This window comes from Diceros bicornis, chromosome 12 (assembly GCF_020826845.1).
Source record: "Diceros bicornis minor isolate mBicDic1 chromosome 12, mDicBic1.mat.cur, whole genome shotgun sequence".
Taxonomy (NCBI): Eukaryota; Metazoa; Chordata; class Mammalia; order Perissodactyla; family Rhinocerotidae; genus Diceros; species Diceros bicornis.
In genome coordinates, this window is record NC_080751.1 from 67100722 (window position 1) to 67126657 (window position 25936).

Here is a 25936-nt window from a genome sequence, read left to right on the forward strand (position 1 = left end):
TGGAGTCAGACATCCATTTCATTCTGACAGTTCTCCTGTCTCTCCAGGCTCCATCCTCATTTTATCTCATGGACTTTTTCCCTAATACATTTGCATGTTTAATCCTATCTCGGCATCTGATTCTCAGAGGACCCAGACTAACAGATAATGAGTGTGAGAACTAGTGGAATATTGAATGTATTTTGAATATGTTGACTGTATATGGACTCTCAGAAAAAGGAGTCAAGAATGAATCCAATTTGTTTTTTTTGACTTGAGGATCTGGAAAGATAGAGTTGACATCAGCTAAGATGATAAAGAAGTAGAAAGATCTATATTGGGGAAGAAGTGATTGGAATGAAAAGAAACATATGTTGATGGTTTGAAATGACTACTAGAAAGTCAGGTGGGATGCTAGTTAAGGCAGTTGCAGATAAAGTCTGGAGTTTGGAGAACGAATCCATATTGGAGGTATAAATACAGGAGTCATCATGTACAGATGGTATTTGGTGACATGATCCTAGATGGGATCACAAAGGATTTGAGTTACTGAGTGTAGAATTTTAAAAGAGAGAGAGAGAGATGAGTTCCCGCAACTAAGCGCTCAGACAATCCAAGATTTAGCAATCAGGAATCTAAAGAAGATCTATCAAAGGAAATTAAAAAGGAGTGGCAGTGAGGTAGAAGGAAAACAAGAGAATATGGAGGCCTGGGAGCTATGAGTTTATTTTCCAATCCAATACGTTGGGCTCTAAAGGTGCACAGATTTAGAATATTCTCCAGAGCAATTCTAGGATTTAACAATCTGTAGGTATCTAACTTATCTACACACAGCATTTTCCTTCCCAGTAAGCAAAGGTTCAAATCATAGTAATGATTTACACAAGTGACTTAATCTCTCTGGGACTCAGACTCTTCATCTGTGTGAGAGTGATAAAAAATCACTACTGATTTGGAGGGACTGAAGAAAAAGTGAGAGTGTGACTATACAGTGCTGAGCACAAACACAATAAATGATGGCTATTATTACTACTGAAATTAGGCATTATTTTACATATGTTATCTTATGTCATTTAATTCTCCCAAAAGCAACACTTAATTAATATGATTAATTCTATTTTCAAGGCTCAAAGATGCTAATTAACTTGAAAAGAGCGTAATTTAAAAGATGGCAGAGTTGGATTAAACCCAAATATCAATGGCCCATTCATTGATCAATTTATCAAATATATATTCATATATTATTGACAGCTATTCTATGTTATACAATACCTGCTGGAAAATGTTCTGTGTGCTGGGTTTAGCCACTAGCTGACCCTGAGCATGGTTCTAGGAAGCCTGTAGGCTGAGACTCCCTGGTATAGATGTGCACTCATCGGTTATGGCTATTGCTATTTTCAGATTTGAGCATAGGAACCATTAAAAGATCAACTGAATATATATTTCAGAAATATTTTGGCATGAGGCTATGTAGGTGCTTTCTGGACAGGGATCAACAACAAATGTCTTGCATTTTAACTGTGAGTTAAGAATCAAACATGAAATTCTGGGAAGCCATCTTGAAAAATATTTTTGATTAAAAAACACTCTGGAGCCAGCCCTGATGGTCTAGTGGTTAAAAGTTTGTTGCTCACTGCTTCGGCAGCCCAGGGTCGCTTCCTGGTCATAGAACCACACCATCTGTCTGTCAGTTGCCATGTTGTGGTGGTGGCTCACATAGACGAACTAGAATGACTTACAACTAAGATATACGACTGTGTACTCGGGCTTTAGGGACGAAAAAAAATCTGATAGTGAGATAAATAAGGAACAAGTGCTAGAAAACAGAAGGCAAGTAACAGTAACATACGCATTAATCCAACATGCTTGCATATGCCAACATGCTCATTTCATGTTGGTCCCTGGCAAATTGCGTATATACATATGAGCATTCTGCTTCAAATCAGGAAGTATGTAGGTACACTAATCTGGGCTTTATTTTGCCTTTTGGAAAATTTCTCTAAATATAACAATATAGACCTCGTGGAGTTATTCTTCCTGGTTCTCGGCTCTGCCCTCCTGACTCTTGGTTCTATACTCTGAGTCATCCTTTCTTTCCTATAATAAATGACATGGCTTGGTAGTGGGCAGCTTTCTCTGACAGCTTCCTGCCTATAGAAAGCTTAAAGTCTAAAGACATCTTTTCATACTTTGCTGTCTGTGTCCTTTTCATCCCATGCTGTTGGGGCTTTCACTAGTACAACTATCTTACAAACTTTGGTAATTTTTATGAATCTTATTGGAATTTACTCAGTTAGGAAAAAGTCACAATGACAAATCTTTTTTAAAGATCTTCTCTATCTTGAGTTCCCTTTAGGGTCTTACAATTTCTATTCTAACAGAAATGGTCTATGAGGGACATACAAGATGTAGTGTGAACGTAAAGTAGCACAATCATTTTGGAAAACAATTTGGTGTTTTCTAGCAAATTTGAACATACGAATATCTCATGACCTATCAACTGTGCTTCAACAGAAATGTGCACACAGCACCAAGAGATCTTTTAAAAATGTGTATTTAACTTTGTAAAATGTTGTTTTTATGTCTAGAAAAATCCTCATATGACCATTAAGAGTAAAATGAATAAAAAATATGGTCTTTAATATAATACAATGAAAATGAAAATGAACAAATTACAACTATTTTTAACAACATAGATGGATCTCCCAAATATAACATTGAGTGAAAGAATTCAAACAAACATCATTAAAAACTAAGCTCTAACTTTACAAGTTAGAAATTGGCAATCTTGAGGTAGAAGGAAAAAGACAGTTATTGGGATAGAGAACAAGATACCATTTCTAATGCTGTCAATCCCCGATTTTGGGGACCTTTTTCTCATGGATACACTGTTGTTAATTTTACGATACTTCTTTGACCTATATTTTTGTGTTTCGGGACTTTTCTTTTGTTAATATGTTGCAGTAAGTATTTAAAAAATAAAAAGTGAATCTCAACGTCAGCAAGGTGGTATACAATGGCCTGGTTCCTAGCTGTCTTTATTGATTGCTACGTTTTCTTTTTTTATAGCAGCTTTGTTGAGCTATATTTGATATACAAAAACTGCACATATTGGCTGTAGACAATTTGATGAGTTTGGACATATGCATATGCTGGTGAAACCATGACCATAATCAAGGTAATAAACATATCCTAAGTACCATGCTCCTCTTAGCCCTCAGTGTTCCCATCTACCCTGGCCTACTTTTATTTCCTAAGAAGCCCTGTGCTTCCTGCTACCACTGGATATTTGCACGTGCTGTTGACTTTGCCCCTTATTCCTTGGATTTGAGTTCAGCTCTTCCTGTTTCAGGAAAACTTTACTTGAACTCCTTTTCTGGATCAAAACCACTGTAACCCAGGATGGAAACTTTAAAAGTTTTCCTAGGATCCTGATTCTCTCATTTTTTCCATTTATCACAAAAGTAATTTTACATTTACTGCTATCGTTATCATTATTTGATTAATGTCCTGTAATGTTTTGTCATGAACACAAAAAGTAAAAACATGAAAGAAGCTACGGTGGCATTTGACCCAACATAAGCTCTCAAATATTAATTTATTATTATCATTATTATTATTAGCGTCATCTCAGAGAAGTTTTTCTCAAAGTGACTTGCCCAAAGTGGCTAGTTAGTAAGCATCAGACTTTTAAATAGCCCTTCTTTCTTCAAATTGTATATTTTTGAAATATGGGGTTTTGCAAGATAGGATAGGTGGAAAAGTATACTTGGGCATGCCAGGTGTAATCTATAGGGTATAATTTAACAACACCAGTAATTATTCCATGTACTTTCCTTTTGAGAATATCAGTACTGCATCTTCATGGGATGCATGGCAAGGATGTGAAAACAAACATTAACTAAACTAATTTCGTCACGTTCTATGTTCAGTTCAATTGGACTGTCTTTTCATACACACACACACACACACACAAATATACACATGCAATTGAACGTATAATTCTGTAACAGCTATCATTTATTTAGAATACATTCTCATTCAAGCATTCTATTGGACATTTTGAATGTTATTTATAATCCTCACAAAAACCTCTATGTGATAAATAATATTATACTTATCATACGGGGAGAAACTATCATCTGAGAAGTTAAATGGCTTGCTGAAGGCCACAGAATAAACAAATGGCTAAATCAAAATTGAAACCTAGTTTGTCTACCTCTAAAGCCCACGCTCCTTTGTATTTATCATTCTGTCTCTCAAATAATAGTTTCCGTATTGTGTTTCAATATAAATATATATCATATATGGATGGATATACTAAATACTAAATTGTGTGAATCAAAGAATTAGAGACTGTAACTGAAGTGATTAAATGTTTTAATTGATGTACCTGCTCTTGGATCTTTCTCAGCAACTTAATACAATTTAAGTTTGCCTCCATCATGTGCGTATACATTGCGATTTTAGCTATGTGAGGTCAGGTTTCTAAATCCAAACAAGGGTACTTACAATTCACTTTGCATCATTTTGAATGCTTATTCAAGAGAATCTTGAGTCATTATTTCAATAACTTCTTACTGAGAGATGTGATATGTCATTTGTTAACTAAATCTCAAGAATTGTAATACCATGAAGCGAGCAACATTAATATCATCAGCTGTCATCATGGAAAATTGTACTCTGTCTAGGTTGTGGACATATCTAGAAAGAGATGTTATCAACTCACTGAAAGTCTATTTCAGTGAGAGACAAAGGGACATCCTAAGCAAAAATGAACCTTAAGTAAGCATTAGTATGTAAATATTTGGTTGAAAAACATTATGCCAGCATTAGAAGTATCATTCTATCACTTTTTCTTATGTCCCATAAGCCCTTCTCACCACAAGACTTTGGATGAATATGGTGTTTTCTGCAAAGAACATTCTATCATTCCTTTCTTAACCTAATTCTCATTTACCTTTCTGATATCAGGCTAGTCATTACTCTATCAGAGAAATTTCCTGGACTTCGATAGTGCTTGTGAGTTTGAAGGAGGGAAAAGAATGTAGCACCTTTTGTAGCATTTAACACAGCTGGATTTTCACATTTTTGTATGAGCTTGTTGGACTGCTGTACTGGGGAGAAAAAATTTTCTTTCTGTCCTTCTAGGTTCTTTGGCTGATCTAATAATTAAATTGACATGAGATAGATTACCAGGAGAAAAACAAATTTATTTTTGTATATACAAGAGCCCCATAAAAAATGAGACCCAGGGGTAAGTTGGACAATTGAAGCTTATGTGCCATCCTGAGCTAAGGAATGGGATAGAGGCCTAGGGCTTCAAATGGGAGGAGAGTAACTCACAGGATGATAAGAAGAGCAGAAGTTTGGTAATGAGATGTTTGCCCTGCCGTACAGATAAGTCATTAAGACAAAAAGTTATCTCTGAGAAAAATTCTCTTTCCAGGCCAGGCCCCCTATCTAAATTTTTTTAGATAGTTAATGGAGAGATAAAAGTTTTTCTTGAATCTGCTGGGTTTTGATTGCCTTCAGCTCAAAACAATCCACATGCCAAAGTGACATATTTTGGGTTGGCCTGTTCTGCCCCGCTTCAGCTGCCTGTCTCATCCACAAGAAAATAAGTTCTGTGGAGCCAGGAACAATATTCTTTATTGGATCTTTGGCATCTACCATAAAATAGACGCTTAAATATTTATTGAATAAACTTATGGATTTTTTTACTCAAATTGTTACCATCCCAAGTTGGGATCCCTGGACTAAAAAAATATGTTCTAGAAGAAGATATTACAATACAATTAATGAAAATTAAAGACTTTTTAATTTATTTATGATCTATAGAACATTAAGTTTATGTCACCAATAGATCTAGCAATAATGAGAGGGGGCCTGGCAGTGGTGGGCACCCCTCCTGGTTGTATGTATTAGAGACTGATGGTGTTTTTGATGTTTGCAGCTTCAGACAACTTCACCACAGCCACCTGGATAAGACGAAAACACCAATGCTAGATCTCATGAGGAAGCCATAATCTGTACATACTATATAACACAATGTTTGTAGTACAAAAAAGTCTGGATAGTATGTTCATAGGAGAAAGGTGTTGAGAACACAATTATTGATTTGTGGCTGTTATAGAGATGTTATCTTTGCTACCCAGGAGGTGTGCCTCCAGAATGTGTGAGACCTGAAGTGTATACAAAATTAATTATTGTATTAGGTTCCTGGGGCTTCCATAAAAAAGTACCACCAGGGGCCAGCCCAATGGTGTAGTGGTTAAGTTCGTGCAATCTGCTTCAGCAGCCCAGGGTTCGCAGGTTCGGATCCTAGGCATGGACCTACACACCTCTCATCAAGCCATGCTGTGGCGGTGGCCCATATACAAAATGGAGGAAGATGGGCACAGGTGTTAGCTCAGGGCCAATCTTCCTCAGCAAAAAAAAAAAGTACTGCAAAATGACTAGCTTAAAAAAGAGAAATTTATTGTCTCACAGTTCCAGAAGCTAAGAGTCTGAGATCAAAATGTCAGCAGGGTTATACTCCCTCTCAAGGCTGTAGGGAAAGAACTATTCCAGGCCTCTCTCCCAGCTTCTGGTAGTTTCTTGGCTTGTGGAAGCCAAGTTTCACATGATGTTCTTCCTTTTTGTGTGTTTATGTCCAAATTTCTCCTTTTTACACGACACCAGTCATATTGGATTAAGAGCCCACCCTACTCTAGTATGACCCTATCTTAACTAATTACACCTGTATTGACCCTAGTTCCAAGTAAGGTCACATTCTGAGGTACTGGGGGTTAGGACTTAAATATACGGATTTGGGGGGGGGCAAAATTCAACTCATAACAGGTAAAAAAGTGAATATTTATTTAGAATGAAAAAAAGGTAATATTTGAGAAATAGCAAAAATATTTTAGAATTAAGAAAATAAGATAATAGTCTCATTAGTTAATTACTTGACATGCATCTATAATTTTTGTACTTTTTTGCTGCAAAATCTTTGCTTAATAATATTACAAGGAATTTTTAATATCATTTTTAAGCAGAATAGAAAGATAATTTTGTATTTCCTATAACCTGGCTGATAGTAAATATTTTTATTATTAACAGTTTAATTTTCTTGAGTGGTGATGAATTTTAAATATTAATTGAATTGGTGATACTCATTCACTAGTTTGTTGCTGCTATTCTTATTCTATTGGCTTAATATAGTATTTTGCTGGCAGTATTTTGTGTCAAGTCAGCAAGAAATTTAAACTCAGGAATTCTGATCTATTTCATGAGATTAGCATGTAAAGAAAATATTCGCATGTGAAGGGGAGCAGAATTTGCCACCTCAAAATATTTCTCTTTGGCATAAGGATTATTTTGAGGCTGATTATTTTTAAGAAACAGCAGGCACAGAAGAAGCTCTGAAAAACCAGTGGAAGTTACCCTTTTGCAAGAGAAATTTACATTTATAAGGGAAATCTCCATTTGTAAATCCCTTTCTGTAACCAGAAGAGGAGGATGACTAAGTCTCTAGAACCTCTTATCAATGGAGTGGTATGTATGTTATTAAACTTCTGTTTAGTTTTCTCCTGTTAATCGTCTGTTACAGGTTAGGTCTCAGCCAAGTACCTAGAAGGGTAGAGGGAAAATTATTTTTCCTTATCTACACATGTAAAATATGTTTATAATTTTATATACTTTGTTATTGATATTCCTAACCCCTCAAAAAAAAAAGACAACTTTTCATTTCGGCTAGACTTCAAATAGAATTGGAACTTTAGCTTATAATTTTACGTCTTGTAATTGGACAATTTTCTACAGTCTAGTAGCTTCTGGCTCCATATATTTCCAGCTGTGTTTCTCTTCCACTGCCCACAACAACACAGTTGCGATGCCAGGCACAGTACGATATGTTCATATTATAATAAGACCTCTGGTCCTGACCCCTTGTGTCAAGTTCTAGGGAGGTCGGCACAATGCATTGCCCATATTCTGTTCTTAGACCTAGTCTAATTGCAATAAGTTAACTGTACATGGAAGTGATGATAAACCACATTCATGAATTCTACTAAATCCAAACTAATTCTTCCCTCAACTCATCAGTTTCTTAGGTGGATTCCCCAAAAGATCAACAGCCATTCAAATGCCTCCAGCAGAGGGAGCAATGTGAAGGGAAGTCGTTCAGTCTTCTTTACCAGCTGTGGTTAAAATATATCATACTGAAAGTCTGACAACATATGGCCACATAACCACATTGCTGGGGTCCTGCCTGGGAAGGAGACCCATTCAATTAAAGGGCTCTGAGGCTTTAAATTTCGTATTCTTTCATGTTCTTCCAATTCTCCTCCCAGCTATGAAATATGGATGGTTTACAAAAGGCATTTTCACATCATCTGATATAATACTGTGTGAGCAAAACATCATTAATATCCATATTTTAAAATGAAAAAAAATTATGTCATAAATGAGTGAATACACTGCCAAAATTTAGAAGTCAGTGGGTGAGAAGTCTGGCTGAAAAAGTAGTCTTTTCATTCTATCAAGTTATTTAGTACTACCAGTAATAAGCTACTCATAATTTTGGAACTGGGGTTTGGCAGGGCAGTTAGCTTCATTCACCCAGAAGATTAGCAGCCAGAAGTGTTGAAACATCTGGCCAGCTATGTGCAGGTCTCTGGAGATCCCGACCCACCACTTTGGCTATGTCCTTAAGCCAGTGACTCTTGGCTATATGACAAGATTGGGATGGGTCACAGAAACTTCAGAGCACATGAAGAAAGTTATGTCCATTCCCCAGGAAATTGAACATACACAGAAAATTTAACGTATAGTTTTGAGGTATACTTGAGCCCCCCTGAAGCCCATTGATTAAAATAAAGTTCAAGGACCTTTGACCAAGAACTTCTACTTTAATGTTGGGGGTAGAAAGAAAAACAAGAGATAAGGTGCTGCACTACACTGATTCTTCCTCATCTCTAATTCGTTGTCAGAGACGAAGCGGGTTCTGAGATGAATATGTTTTTAATAAAAATATTGCAGCTACAACCAAGGAAAATTAACTGAAGTAAAATTACTCATAATTTCCTCAATTACTTTTCACCATATTCTTTACCCTGTTATCCTTGTCAACATATATCAGATGAACATTTTATAATTAATTTTCAGTTTTGGTAAGTTTTCTCACTTATGTCTTAATAATTCTCTTCCTGCTTTTGTGGATAAATCTTGTAACTGGCTTCTTTTACTTTGCATATATATGTATAAATATATAAAAATATATATGTAAATATATATATATTTTAAGGAAAGCTTCCTAAAACATCTATCAGAAATCTAAAGAAAGTGATCTTACTATTGCTTAACTTTTTCCCCTAAATATGATAGGACAACCATTATAAAGGGGATAAAATTTAGAAAAAAATCACATATGATCTCCTCTTCCTAAAGTATCAGATGGCTTCATTTTTAAGACTTTGTCATGACCACAGTGAATTGGAATTGACCTAAGTTGTCACAGGGTCTCATCCTCCTTGCCAGCTAATGATGTAGGAAAGGGATTTATTTTTTTTGGTGTCAAAATGAGTCACACAGAAGAAAACATCTTTCTTTATGTTTTTTTAATTCTGCTGAATGTTGTGTCTTCACTTGATGCCTAGAATTGCTATAGGCTTCTTTCTATCACGACGTGAGTTACCTGGAGGGAGAACATGTGGAGAATGGTGGAGCAGAAAAATAAAAAGAATCCAAGTATTGATGATTTGACTGACTCACCTAATTAACCAGTCCTGGAACTACTCTACCTCTGAAATTGTTGAAATGAGACATATTAAGACATCATTTGAATTTAGGCCATCTTGGGGTTGAATTTTTTTTTATTTGCTGCCAAAAGCATCATAACTAATGTCTCCTCACTGCTTCCTGAGAAAGGCAGAAAGTTCTCAGGTATGACAAATGGAATTTTACTGATTCGATAATAGTTAATGGTTGCTATTTCTTGGTGGTTTATATACTTGGCTGAATAGATTCCCTGCTCAATAGCTGAGAAGATGGAATGACTTTCCTTGAAGCCAAAAAATGGTATCAAAGATATTATCACCTACTATGACATTTTTTGTGGCCTCATTTTTCTCAGCAGCAAGTGGTGAAAAATCTTTTCTGAAGGAGTAATCATGGTCAAAATGGATTGCAATTCCAATGTCTGAATTGTCCAATGATTTGTACAAAAAGTTGCAGCAAAGTGATTCCTCTTCTTGGTAGCTTAAGGAGGACTAAGTTTCAAATTGCTCCGTTATGATGGGTTTCATAGATATTTGATTCAAAGCTCCTGTGGGTAAGGTAATGTTTAGGGTCAAAAGTTTACATTAAGCCCCACAAAAGTGCAATATGCCCAAAAACGTATTCTGCATAATAAGATATTTTAAGATCACTGGCTTCTAGTCTATATTCTCCCACTTCATAGAAAGTGATAATCTTTTTGAGCAAGATAGTCTCTTATTGAGATACTTGGTTCTATAATACGAGGACTTTTCTAATTCATCTCAGTCTTTCATGCCTTTCCAAAAGCATTGTATCATTTGATATTTTCCTCTATAATACTTTATAATAGAGTGTGCAAGCTAAATGGATTTTTAAAGATAAATACATGTTATCAAATAATGCTGTGTATATTATGTTGACTTTTTTTGAAATCTCCAAAAAATTTTTATCACATATTTTCCTGCCATTGTAAAGACCTCATAGATGTAATTATTTGAAAATTTCATTTTTTATGCTATTTTGTAGCAAGGCAATTCAGTTGGTACTTGAGGGAATATTTGTCCTTAGAGCTTTTTCTCCCCTTTTTTCTTAAGATACAATGTCCCTTATTCTTTCTCTCTCTTTTATTCTCTACTATGGCACTGAATTGCTAACAATTATTTCTTACTGCCATCAGTATTCATCAATATGTTTCTCATCTGTTTTCAGTTTTCATGGAATTAGAAAACAAATAATATGATTGGCTACAATTATGTAAAATGATGTAAAAACGAGCATTTTCAAGTGCAGCAAAGGCTTTCCAGCAGCGTTTCTGGTGCTCTGCCCGCTGCTTCACCATATGGTCAGGTATGTGAGCTTGGTCAATTTCTGCAGCTTTCTTTTAGAAATCATGGAGTCTTTTAGTACTTACTTTTTTTTATTAATTGTACATTTTTAAAAAACTTCATTGATGCTATAGGATTTTTAAAATGAAAATGTTATATAATGTAATTTTAGCTATAACATAGTAATATAGCAAAATGAATAACTGTGATTTACCTCTGTCACAAGAGAATTGCCTGTTTTCTCTGTGTTGGTGGTGGGATGCCTCAGCCTCTATATTTCACACTTTTTTCATGTAACCTATAACTTCCCACATTTTCCACTGATGTGTCCAACTGGCAGCCTGATTGAATTTGGACATCACACAGCTTATCTGGTGTTCTGTGGTTCAATTGTTTGACATAATTGGTAGCTTGTAGGGGCAGCCGCATCGACTACTTCAATACCACCACTCAAGGACTGGAAGGAGTTGGCGGTCTCTAGTTGTTCTTGTCTAAGTTCACTCCTGCATGGTGTACTTTAAAGGGAGGTTATAGTTACTTATATCTAGAAAGGCTGTTGAAAAGAGAGACTCTTGACCAACTGATCATCTTTCTGATTTATTCATGTGTTAAATGGGAACTCCATTCACTCAACATTTACCTCTGACACTACTAGGTAAGATCATAACAGGTGCTAGAAGAAAAGACTTGGAAATCTCTTGGAAATATATTGGCTTATTTTCGTGCAGCAATTAATAGTACAGCTTAATGAGGAAAAATTCAGGACAAATCCTCCAGAAAATAAGCATGAATTTGGACTTATCTGGTTAGGCAGACTTATGGCCACCTACTCATGCAAGCCTGTCCTTGGGGAGAAAAACATGAAAGAGCAGAGATTTCGTGCTTCTTGGGGTTAGGCAGAAACCCAGAGCCAACTCAGAAGTGTCTGAGAAGCATGCCATTTCTTTCAATCACACTCACTAACCAGGAATTCATCCCTTCTCACCTGGGAGCACTGAATACAGTGCCCAAGATAGCCCTGGAATATGATTCTAATGGAGAACTTTCTGCATGGAAACGTGAGGAGTAGAATATAGTTCTTCCTCCCCATTATTTTATGTTGAAAATGTCAGTAACCCTGTTTATATCTATAGAGAATTACAGTGATAGAATAGTTTCACATGCACACGTGAAGTGAAATATGAATTATATGTTAAGATCACATGGCTATATGGATGCAATATTGTTATAGACACATGTATATTGTGTATCTGATATACATTTATGTGTAATAAGGCTTCCAAAGAGAGGTCTGGTGTTTATCCCAGCTCCTGGGAGGTAACCTCTATATCTTTGGAATTGCCCTAGGGATTGAATGTCTTTGTTATCCACGTGGGCTCCTCAGCCACACCTGATAGTCTTAGTGTGAGGGGCCTGGCCATACCAGAAAGACCAACCATGTTATTAGAGTTTTGGGGCCTTTGGACCACAAGATATCAGTCCAAACTCCAGGGAGGGAGTTGCTAGATATTGAATTCAACTCTGTGGGCAATATTTCAATAACCATGCCTACATAATGAAGCCTCAATAAAATCTCTAGACACTGAGGCTGGGGTAAACTTCTCTGGTTGGCAGTACCCTGTGGATATCGTCACACATTATGGCTTGGAGGAGGTAATGCTGTCCATGACTCCACAGGGAGGAGATGACCAGAACCTCCACTTTAGACCTCTACCAATCCTGCCTTGTGCCTCTCTTCCTATGGCTGGTTCTAATTTGTATTGTTTTCCTAGAATAAATGTATCTGTGAATATCATAACCTTCAGTGGGCTTTGTGGGTCTTTCTGGTGAATTTCAAATCTGAGAAGGGTTTGGGGAAATCCTCGAATTTGCGGTTGGTGTCAGCGGTCTTGGGTAGACTTAGTTTTCTGGTAGACTATGCCCTTAACCTCAAGTTCAGCTAATTCTGGGTAATGTACAATAAATAAATTTATATTAATGCTTATTATACCCATTTATGTAATTGATAGACAATAATGAACACTAGACATGAAGTACTCCAAAGACACGTATCTTGGGTCGTTTTGTATAAGTTACCAGCTAAATGATCATTTGGCAAAAGATTATTTCTCTGACTTCAGTCTTCTCCTAAGTAAAATAATGGTAGTGTTGGTGCAGAGAAGCAGCTAGATCTCTGAGGCTTCCTCCAAATTTAGCATTCTAAGGTCAAGTAATTATATGAAAAGCATATCAAGTATAACATTTTCTTTACTAGCATGATAAAGTCATATAAAAATTTATGAGACTTTACTGCATTCATAAACATATCAGAAGATTATATTCCTATTAATTGTATATGTTTGAGACTATTATTTCCTTGAGACATATTTTTGGTAAATTGGTAAATTTCAAGAGCTGGTTCCTTAGCAAAGTGTTCCTTCTGCAAATTGGTTTTTCTGACATTGGCCTAGTTCTTTAGGGTACTATCTAGCTATTACTAAAATAGTGCAGAATGACAATGTCTAACGTGGCTTAGAGGAGGGGTGGAGAAGTCCCATTTGGACCTGGTGAAACCTATGCTGGATCTTGAACAACATTAAGGTATTTACACCAAAGACATTTGAAAAACAGTGTTCAAACCCATGAAAGAGAAAAGTTGGGGCAGATGTGGCACATGCAGGGAGCTATCAAAAATGTAATTACACCTAAGCATCAAGTGCAAGCAGGAAGAAGGAGTTCTCAGAAAGAAAAGAAAAAAGAGTCTAATATTTGAAGAACCATATACTCCATGCTAAGGAGTTTGGATTTAATCTTACAAGAAATGGGAAGGCATACCTCCTTATAAAGTTATTTTCACTTTCTTATTAACATAGAGAAGCTGTTTCCCATTATGTGCACATGGGTGCACACACTTATATGCATTCAGCCTGGGGAATAGTATTAGGGGGAATTAAAATAAGAATCATAATGAATCAGAAGTCTAGGTGAGCAAAAGCCCAGCCAAGCAACCACGGGCACAGAGCACGTTGACATTCAAATTGTTGGTAATAGAAAGAATGCAGGTTATGATCCTCATTACCTTCGTCTCTTAAAAGATGCTCTGCCTCATTGTTGAACAAGGAACTCTGTTCTTTAAAATGCAGTAGGCACCCACATTATCTAGTTTTAGAAGCCTTGGGGAAAGAAAAGAGAGAGAGGAACTTCTTTGGCTTTTTATCAGACTCCCATTATTAGTTCCTCTTGAGAAGTAAACCTAAATGTCATAGTGCTTTCAATCATTACTAACTCCATAAGGGATATCATTAAGTTGTTTTTCCATTTCTTTTTGCAGCCCAGAGGGAAATAATTTATTCTTTTCAGAACAGGTGGAAAGAGTATATATAATCACACACGTTTTATCCCACTCAATAGTGAAAAAAATTTGAGCACAGAATATTATTAAATGACATCAGATTTTTGGTATCACAACACTTTCGTGTGGTACAGTGGAAAGATAATGTGTTTGAAAGATAATGTGTCAGAGAAGCCTGGGTTTAAAACCCAGATTGGCTACTCACTAGCTGTGTCACAGTCTAAAGACACAGGTGTGCATATCTGTGAAAATTCCTGCCATGAGGGTTGTTGAATAGTACACTTGTGATGTGCAGTCAGCACTATGTTGGGCTCAACAAATTCAATTCACTTTGTCTCCCAATGAATGTGGACCTCCTCATAGCTGCTGTTTTCTGTTTTCCCCTCCAAATGATCCACATCCATTTTTCTTGAGAATTGCCTTTAAAATTAAATATTTACGTTTACATATTAAAAGATAAAGCAAAATGGATATGCTAACAATGATCATCACAGTCTTAGTTATAGTGGTGATAGACTGGAAACAACATTAAAGCCAAATATTAGGGGAAAGTTTTCTTCAACTTTCCTGTACTTATTGGTTGGAAACTAAAGCATGATTTTAAATAGAAATATTGAAGAGTACATATTAAAATATTATTCTAATAAAGACACTGCCTTGTATATATAATCTAATTACAACCATGCAAAATGGGCATGGAAAAAAAGAAGGTAATGCAATAAAACATTAACTGTATTTTTCTTTTAGGTTGATGATTTTCCTCTCTGCTCTTTGCTAGTATATTGACAAAAGTCCTGAAATTGCACTTCTTCCATTTTTCCTGGTGAACCCTTGTATCAGTTGATACCTATTTAGAGAAACATTTCTTTACTCTTCTTCTGTAAATAATTAATTCTTTCTCTTGTGCTACTCTGGTACCTTTTATCTATTTCTCTTGTTTTACTAAATGCATAAGATTGCAATTGTTTGTTTCTATATGTTACCTTTGTTAGAATATGAGACTGTAGTAGTCAGCATTTGCTGCATGTAAAAGAAACACACAATCTTGGTGGCAAACAAAAATATATATTCTTATGCTTTGGGCTTAGCAGTTAAACTGTGGATTGTCCAGTATCGTCTGAGCTCTGAGCCTCTCTGCTTCAAGCTGAGGATTCCACTGGTCTGGGCTCCAAACTGTGGGTCGGGCTTATGTTGACTTTATGTTCATTCTGGGTCCAAAATGAAAAGGGTAACAACTGTCTGGAAAAGGTTCTTCTCATGACAGATCTCTGGAGTCCAAAAGGGCAAGCCCAACTTTACAAGCTAATTTCAAGCCTCTGCTCTCATCATATGCACTGTAACATCACATTGACCAAAACAAGTCACCCAGTGAAGATCAAAGTCAAGGAGATGGAAAGTCTACTCTTCCCACAAGGGAACCAAACAAGCATGTGAATTCTTATCCTATGTCAAAGGAGCAAGAATTTGTGACAAATAATTCAATCAACCACAGAGATCCTTTACAGTAGATATTTATTTTTGCTATGTTATTGCTATAGATAACTCACGTGTTATTAGGTCTGAAGGAGTTATAGAACAATCTAATGAAGACTCCAGAGAATGCCAAGAATGCAATATCTGCTTCTCTGAACAATGGGGATCTAATTCCATTTCCCACGCTGAGCTCAAGTGCTTGATCCCACCTAAAGAGGTTTGAAACCTCTCCAACATCTGTCATTGACTGTGCCTGTTACTGTGTAAGCACTCAAGATTTTTATTATTAAAATGATCAAAAAAACCTTTACCTAGAAGACATTTGCATAAAGTTTACAGTTACAGTTGATGGAAATAATCTGTTTTCTTGTTTCAGATCAGTGAGGGTTATCCTAACATATAAACAAACACCTCTTGGTTTGTTCAAAATGCATGCTGGTGTTTTTCCTCTGATCTTTTTTTTTTTTTTTTAATGTTTTTGGTAAATCTAAACCAAATTCAGAAATTCATTCACCAAGAACTCACAGAGGCTTCCTTAAAAGGATGAGGGAGGACAGAATACAACCTAGAAGAAAGAAGCATTGTTTATTTTTCATTTTCACTTTAGTTCTAGTCTCAAAATAAGTAAGTACAATGCTAAAAGAAATTAAAAAATCTTATAACGCATTCACTCCATGAGGAGTTAATGACTGGTTCTAAGTGATACTTGGAAGAAGAAAAAATAAATGGGGCATAATTTATAAAATTCTTTGTGTGCCCCATAGTAATGGGAAACACACACTGATTGACAGCTCCTTCTCCTCCTCCTCATCCGCCCCCCCCTCATTATTATTACTTTACAACTAGTACTGTTTACATTTAAGGAAACGTAAAAGCAACAAGTATCAGAGAATATTTATTATGCTGAACAATTGATAGTCCCCAGCCCTCACCATATAGCTGAAAACACTGAGGATACACTGCTCAAATACTTTGACCCAGGTCCGAATGTGTGAGTGGTAGCTCAGCGAGTTGAGATCAGGCTCTTTTCCAGTTTCTAGGGTAAAATACAGTCCACTATAATTGATAACAGTTAGAAATAAAAAGGAAGAAAGGTAAGTAACATGGTAGGGAATGAAGGATATTTTGGGAAGCAGTTGGAGGAGGATATAAAACGTACAAAAAGCAGGGCTGTAATCTTGTATGTTAGGGAACAGGTTGTGGAAACGTGGGTGAGGAGGATATAGCTAAATGAGTAGCATGTTAAGTTCTGCTCGCTCTGGAATGTGAATTTTGGATGGATCTAAAAATTTAATCTCCATGTATTTGAACAGAGATAGAAAAGACCCGTGATGCCCATGGAGAAATCCTCTTTTGCAACAAATAAACAACATTGACACATTTTAGCTAGAAGTGTTCCTAGAGTCAGCAGCCACATTGCTTAAGGGCTCTCGTGCCATACACTTGTCAGAAGGCAGAGATAAATATAAAAAGACAAGTTCCTTTATGAACATACAGAAACTGAATTCTTACATTTAACTTATAATATTTACTTTGTGACCTGGTTCTGATCTCTGATGTTTTCTGGGCTTTTTTTGTTGTTTTTTTAACATTTTTTCGCTAATGAGCTTTATTTTTTAGAGTAGTTTTAGGCAATTGAGCCAAAACTACTAAGAGTACCTATATACTATCTTTCTCCCTTTACCCCAGGCACTTTTCCCGCTAGTATCAATATCTTGTTTGGTACATTTGTTAGAATTATGAGTGAATATTGATATATTATTATTAAATGAAGACTACAGTTTACCTTAGGATTCACTCGCTGTGTTTTTTAAAATTCTACGGGTTTTGACAAATGCATAGTGTTATGTTTCCACCATTACGGTATCATACAAAATAGTTTTAAAAATCCGCTTTAAAAATCCACTTGTTCATCCCTCCTTCCTACGCCCCAACCACTGGGCTTTTTATTGTCTCTATAGCTTTGCCTTTACCAGAATGTTATATGGATGGAATCACCTGCTGTGTAGCCTTGTTAACCATTTCAAGTTGGCTTTCACTTAGTAATGTGAACTGAAGATTCTCCCTCATCTTTTACAACTTGATAGTTTATTTCTTTCTATTAACTCATCCACTGAAAGATATCTTGGTTGTTTCTAGTTTTGGGAAATTATGAATAAAGCTCCTATCAACTTTTGTGTTCGGGTTTTTATGTGGACATACATTTTCAACTTACTTGGGTAAAACCCAAGAGTGTAATTACTGGTTCATATGGCAAGAGTGGGTTTAGCTTTGTAAGAAATTGCAAAACTGCCTTCCAGAGTGGTTGTGTATTTTGTGTTACCACCAGCAATGAATAACAGTTTCTGTTGTTCCATATTCTCCCCAGCATTTGGTGGTGTCAAGATTTTAGCTATTCTAATAGATGTGTAGTGGTATTTCATTATTGTTTTAATTTGCAATTCCCTACTGACATATGGTGGTGAGCATCTTTTATTATGCTTTATTATAATTTTCTATCTGTAAATCTTCTTTTGTGAGATGTCCAGATCTTATGGCCATTTTGGAATTAGGCTGTTTGATTTCTTATTGTTGAGTTTTAGGACTTCTTTGTATATTTTGGATACAAGTCCTTTATCAGATATGTGTTTTGCAAATATTTTATCTCAATTTGACTTACCTTTCCATTCCCTTAACAATGTCTTTTGCAGAGAACAAAGTTAGTGAAATTCCACTCATCAATTTCTTCAGTCATGGATTGTGTTTTTGGCCTTGTGTCTAAAAAGTCAACACTAAACCCAAGGTCACTCAGATTTTCTCCTAAGCTAATTTATAGAATTTTTATGGTTTTGAATTTTACATTTAGGTCTATGATCCATTTTGAGTTAATTTTTGTGAAAACATAAGGTCTGTATCTGCCTTTTTTTTTGGCATGTGGATGTCCAGTTGTTCAGTTGTTCTAGCAGTTTGTTGAAAGGCTATCCTTTCTCCATTGAATTGGCTTTGTGCCTTTGTCAAGATCAGTTGACTAATTTTGTGTTGGTCTATTTCTGATTTGTCTATTCTGTTCCATTGATCAATTTGTATATTCTTGCATATTCTTTCAGTAATACCACACTACTTCAATTATTTTAGTTTTATACTAAGGCAGGAAGTCAGGTAGTGTCAGTCCTTTGACTGTTTTTTTCACAATATTGTGCTAGATATTCTGGGTCTTTTGCCTTTCCTATACTTTTTGAATTAATTTGTTGATACTTAAAATACAATTTGCTGACATTTTTACTGGTGAAGCATTAAATCTATATCAAGTTGGGAAAAACTGACATCTTGGTAACAGTGAGTTTCCTCACCTGTAAACATGGAATATATCCAAATTTATTTATTTAATTTCTTTCCTCAAAAATTCACATTTTTCCTCATACAGGAAAAAATGAATATAAATTTTGTACGTATTTTAGTAGATTTATACCTAAGCATTTCATTTTTCGGTGCTAATATTAACAGTGTTGTGTTTTTAATTTCAAATTCCAATTGTTCCTTGCTGATGTATAGAAAAGCAATTCATTTTGCATATTAACCTTATATCCTATAGTCTTGCTATAATCACTTATGAGTTCTAGAATGTTGTTTTTGGGAGGAGGGGGATTTTCTACATAGGCAAGCATGTTACCTGAGAACAAAAACAGTTTTACTTTTTACATCCCAATATGTATTCCTTTTATTTATTTTTCTTGTCATATTGCATTAGCTAGGATTTCCAGTACGATGTTGAATAGGAGTGGTGAGATAGGATATCCTTGCCTTGTTCTTGACTCTAAAGAAAAAACATTCAGTTTTTCACCATTAAGAATGATGTTGACTATAGGTTATTTGTAAGTGTTTTTAATCAAGTTGAAGAAGTTTCCCTCTATCCCTAGTTTGTTGAGAATTTTTATCATGAATGGATGTTAGATTTTGTCAAATGCTTTCTCTGCATCTGTTGATACCATCATATGTTAGTCTTCTTTAGCTTGTTAATATGGTGGCTTACTTTCATTGGTTTTTGAATGTAGAACCTGCCTTGCATACCTAGAATAAATCCCACTTGGGTGTGGTGTATGATTCTTTTTATACATTGTTGCTTTCAATTTACTAATATATTGTTGAGGTTTGTGTTCGTGAGAGATATTGGTCTATATTTTTCTTATAATATCTTCATCTGGTTTTGATATTAGAGTAATGTTAGCCTTGTATATTTAGTTAGAAAGTATTTCCTCTGCTTCTATTTTTTGGAAGAGATTGTACATAACTATTATCATTTCTTTCTTTATCGTTTGATAGAATTTGGCAGTGAAACTTCCTTGGCCTGGTTGCTTTCTCTTTTTCACGCTCCATTTTTTGTTCCATATTAGAGTCACTGCACAGCTTTCATTTTTACCAACATCAAAATCTACAGTTGACTTCAAAAGAATACCAAGATTGCAAAAAATGGTTTTGTAAGAAATGCATTCTAAGCTAGGTTTTTGAGTGTAATCTAAAAGTCTTGACTTTGCTATTTTGTGACTACAATATAAAGTTCTATGTTCTTCAATACATATATTACTATGACTTCCAGCCTTCATCTGCTGAATTAGGGTTTTAATTTTTTAAATACATCAATTTTACTTAAATTTGTATAGGAATTATTTTTTATAACTCAAGAAGAGCCACTTGAGGAAGAGTAGAAGTAGGATACCTTGAGGCAGGGTTCTGCCTCTGGGATTTTTCCTCACAGCTGATATTTCTTGTAGCACTACTACCATGGAAGTACAGAATTCCGTGTAGAATTCCTAGCAGTCCTAGCACAATAAGATTGGATAGATCACATCACTGCTAGCTTCATTACATGTTTAATCTCTCACACTTTCAGATTTGACCTCAATTGGTCTTTCTAGACCTCTGTGGCCCTTACATTTATGAGGAATAACAATATTTCCCTCAGGGTCATATTGGGTCATAAGTGACCCACAGAAACTGCCCTACCCCAGTGTCATACCTTAGCAGTTCAGCGCTACTATTTCACATGTACATAGCCATTGTCCTCAAGGTGGAAACTTGAGGATATATTTCCCTAAGCATTTTTTTAGACTCATGGATATTAGAGCTGGAGAGGATGTGAGAGGTACTTCAGATTTAAGGGAATGGGATCTAGGGATGGTTAGAGACTTGCTTAAAGTCACATGAGTGCTGGTGGTAGACCTAAGACACAAAGTCAAGTTTCTACATTCAGCTTTGTGCTTTGTATTATACCCTTTTTACTGCTGGAAACCATGGCATAAATACTGCACCAAACTGAAAATTCGGAGAACAGAATCTACCTAGATCCCAACTCTTCCAAATTGCTGAAGTAGTTCCATTGGTAAGCCTCCTTTTTGATTTCTTAGTTCTCTGTTTTGTTCAATGGTCCCCAGTGTTATTTTCAAGTGCATTACAGAGACTCGAGAGAAATTACGTTTGTTGCTCTAGTCTTTTTCCTTATAGTAGTATATACCAAGTAATAGAATTACTACTTGAGATGGTCCTGGGTTTATTAATCCATTGTTCACAACTACACTGTGTCCTAAGCTTGCCTTAAAGATTTTTCATTTTCCATGATACTGAAAATAAAACAGTTACCCTGGTTTAAAGGTTACTCTCTCAGTTGCCAAATCTGTCAAAAAAAAGCAAAACAAAACAAAAACAAACCATGTACCAATAGATGTTAAAATGTATGAAATTGTCAAATACTCTTATTTGCTTAGTTCTCAGCTTCTTTCCATTACATATGAACATTATCGACAGAAACAAGTCTAGATTCTCAGGGAAGAGTTGATTCAGGAAAACTACTCGCCAACAAAATGATTATTGCACGAAAAAAAATGAATTCCTGTATCTTCTTTATGGCTTTAACTCTAAGGCTCATATTAATTAAGAATCATAAGAAATCATAAAAGTCATCACCTGATTCCTTTGTAAAATTACTCAACACAATTGTATAACTGGAAAGGAAATCATTGATTTTCTGTTCTAAACGACTTCTTTCTTTTCAGGACTCTACTCCCATTTTAACGGAAAAAATAACAACCTCGGGAAAAATGGAATAACAATTGGCCAGAATTTCAGTTAGTTATTAGCTGTGATCTCGTAGACTATTGTTCACAAATACTTGGGACTGGTATCTGTGCAAGGATTGTGCAAACTGCCCTGTGATGCCAAGGCTGGCCTTTGGCTGATGAGCTGTGTAGTTCCTTTTCCTCCTAGAGGCTTTTGGAGCCAGTGCATGTAGGACCATGCGCTCTTTCCTCTGACTCTTGACCATGGAATCAGGTGTCGATATGGAGGCACAGAAAGCCTAGATCCCTTTGAGTAGACTCCACTTGCTAAACAACAAGGATCCAGCTTGAGCTAAAACATGTTGAAAATCTTCAAAGGTGATTCTGATGGGCATCGTCGAGACTCCTATTAATTCACGAATGTTTAGTTCTCAGGGTTTTTTTGCTTTTTAGCTGTACCTGTGTCTTTGAACTTCTGAACTCTCAGCTGTCAAGCCCTTCTTGCATAAGACTTTCCTAAGTTTTCTTGGTGGAATTTACAACTTTCTGTCATTTTATAAAGTGTTGTCCAGACATCCACCTTTTTTAGAGGATTATAGGATAGTTGCCACAGCCCTTGCACATCTGGGAGTTCCAGAAAAATAGGTCTATTATTTTTCAAATGCAAAGGGCTATTTTTGGGTTGTTTGTTACCAATAAATGGCTTTCCCAGATTGATACAGAGCAGAGTGGGAAGAGTGTGTAGTTGAAAAGAGTAGTCTTTGCAGTGAGATAAACCTGATTTCCAGTTTCTACCCTGCCGCTAGAGATTCATTAATTAACCTTCAAAACTTTAGTTGCCTCATGTGCAAACCGTGCTATTTCTTAGTACGTGTATGATGTAAGAATATTGGAAGACATGTAATGAACAAATGGATGTGAATAAATGCATGCTAATGTTCTTTACAAATCTATGAAAGTTCTGGAAAAAATATTTTTTTTCCATTTTTATGTCTCATAATTTTTGTAAGGAATATGATTTTAATAGGCTGTTCCATGCACACTAATAAGTGGGCTACATATATCATCTCTGGTGCTTACAACAACCCTGCTATGTAGACCTTACTGTCATCACTTTACAGATGAGGAAACGGAAGCTTAGGATCTCAGGGTCAACATGCTTCTGAGTACTAGATCTGTGAATCAAGCCAGGTTTTTCTGACTCCAAAGCTCCTGTTCTCTTTACTATATTTTCTTCTCTCTGTCATGAAGTTTCGCTTAATTCTCCTTTATGTCTTCTGGACATAATCATCATACACGCCTGCAGTGCTGGCAGTAGGGTAATGAGTTCCATATACATTTTCACTTAACCATCTCATCAACCATAGAAAATCAATTCTATTTCCATTTGTATATAAAGGCAAACTGAGGCTCAGACAGTTTAAATTATATTCTGTGCTCATGCAGCTAGTAAATGGCAGAGGTAGGGTATAAATGCATGATGTGTGGCCTGAGAGCACATCCATGAAGTCATTTCTCATTTTCTCTCTGCCTCTATTTTTTCTGTTTGCATCCATTCATGATTTCCTTCCTTTGCTCCCTATTATCCAGCTGCAATTTTATTTTCCTTTGAGTCTTACTTTCCCTTCAATTCTTTCTCACAATGTCTTTTCTTCCTTTTGGGACTATAAGAGCTCAGTGCGCTAGATCTGAGCAGAAACAGATTGCAGCGGTTGGCAGGCAGCTGCTGAGCACCAAATCTCCAATGATTTCTCATCATCCTGCTCTCCGCAGGCTCCACTTCAGCCTGCCTTATAGAGCCATTAAATGCAGGTAGCTGCATAAATTCCTTCTATTCTTTGGAAGGGAGGGGGTTATTTCACACACTGTTTAAATTGATCTTAAAAATGTAATATCTAAGGGTTTATTATACCATGAACACTCTTTTGTTTGAGTATTAGGCCTTTTTTAGGAACTAAAAAATGTAAAAGAAGGATGGTTGGCATAGTAAGCAATCAAAGATGTCAAGATGGATTCCCAGATATTTGTGATGGTGAATTGGGCCTATGAAAAAAAAAATAGAATTCTAATAGTTCTACTTCTCTCTAGAGAATACATTTTGTTAAGCACCAGTTTGTATTGTAACCTATATACATTATTATGCTACGTGTTTTAATTAAATATCACATTTCATCCCTACAACTACTCTGCGGTTTCTTTATTATAGTTCCCATTTTACAGATAGAGAAATTGAGAATGAAATTTATTATCTTATGGACATAGCCACCTATCTTGTAGGTGATATTTTTCTGCATTCTAAAATGTGTAGACATTACCTGCTGTAAAAGAATGAAAGAACTGAATTCATTGAGGATTGTGAAAGGCTAATAGGTCCTTCTAAAGTCTACACTTTCCTGTCTTTTACCTACTAAACTGTATTTGTCTATCAGAAGTATGATACTATAAAATATTTCAATAGTTTTGTGGATTGGATTACACTCTGAGCAAAATACTCTCACTGTGACCATCTTTTTGAGTGAGCATCAGTCTTGTTATTATTGGAATAAAGACAAGATGTCTGCAGAACCCCCCTCTTCTAAGATTGTATTAGCCACTCACGTAAGTTTTCCTCAAAGCTCCATGTGATCAGAAAGGACAATCAGCTAATGAGTCTGGCTAGTAATTTTCCTTGAGAAACGTGCCTTTGCTTTCATCTTGATACACGGACATTCCAATGAGGTTTGAGGATGATAATTTTTCCTTGCAAATTCCAGAATGAATTGAGACGCAGATGTTAGTGTCACACAGGGAGCTTTGTTACTGATAAAGCTGGATAGAAGGACATTGTATACGCCCGAAGTCAACATCAGGGCTTAATTATTTTCCCTCTGAGGTGGGTTGGACATTTGCAGGCCAGAGGAGCCTAGTCTTTGTTGGTTTGCCACGTGGGAGCAAAAGTGGAGAAAAATCATGTACGTTCTGCAGGCAGGCTGTATCTGAAAGAGTATGCCAAGAAGTCTGTCTCACCTCCAAATGTGGCTTCACCTCTGATTCTGCCTGCTACACCACACATATTTTAGGGCACTAGACGAGAAGTCATGCCGTCTACGAAAAGAGGTCCACAGAGGCTAGACCAAGCATGGCCAGTGTCCCCTTCTCACCCCCCTGTTTCTTGGAGACTTTGTGTGTAAATAGTAAGATGACAGGTAGAATTGATATGCCTAGGTCTTCTGGGACCATAAATGTGTTTTCAGTAATGTATGTTTGCTCTTTATGGGCTGACAGGAACAAGGGAAAAGAAAGAAACAGAATCCAATCCTCCTCCCCTCCGCAAACAACTTTCTTCAAATTCTATGGAAGCTCTGCCTAGAATGAATTTAGAAAATTACAAGCGCATCAAAGGACTGTCTCTTTATGATGTCCCACAGCTGGGATGGCTGAATTGTTCACTCTGTAACCACTTGGACTGAATTTGGAATTCATAGAATTTTCATTTAATGGTGGACATGAGGGCATGGAGTCAGGGTTAATGTCTTTGAACACAAAATAGAAAAATTTATAGGAGAGTGTGAAGGAGAGACAAATAACTTCATATAATCAGAAAATCGCACCGATTTCCTTCTTTTCAGATGAAGAGCTCCTGGGGCTGTTCTTTCTCTTTTTCTCTTTCTTTTTTTCTCTCCTCTGCCACCTCCTGTGATTGGAATGCTACTGAGACACAATGTGATTCAGTGGCCTATCCTGCCCCTGTGTGGTCCAATTTCAAGGATGTGATGTAGCCTATATGGCATTATAGGAGTAGCATGGAATCCTTGAAAGCCTCTGGGACTTGGAATGAGATAATCTAGATTTAAAGTTAGTTAAAATATCTGATTTTCTGATTCCCTCCTCTTCAGATATTAGAAACAAAGTTAGAAATTCTTATTTTATGCAATTGACATGATGATCAAATTAAATGAGATCATGCATTGGATATGTTTTATGAGATTTATTCATCCCCAGCATCAAGATGTGGAACATTTTGTATCACCCCCCCAAATCCCTTCATGTCATTTTGTAGTTAACACTTACCCTTAACC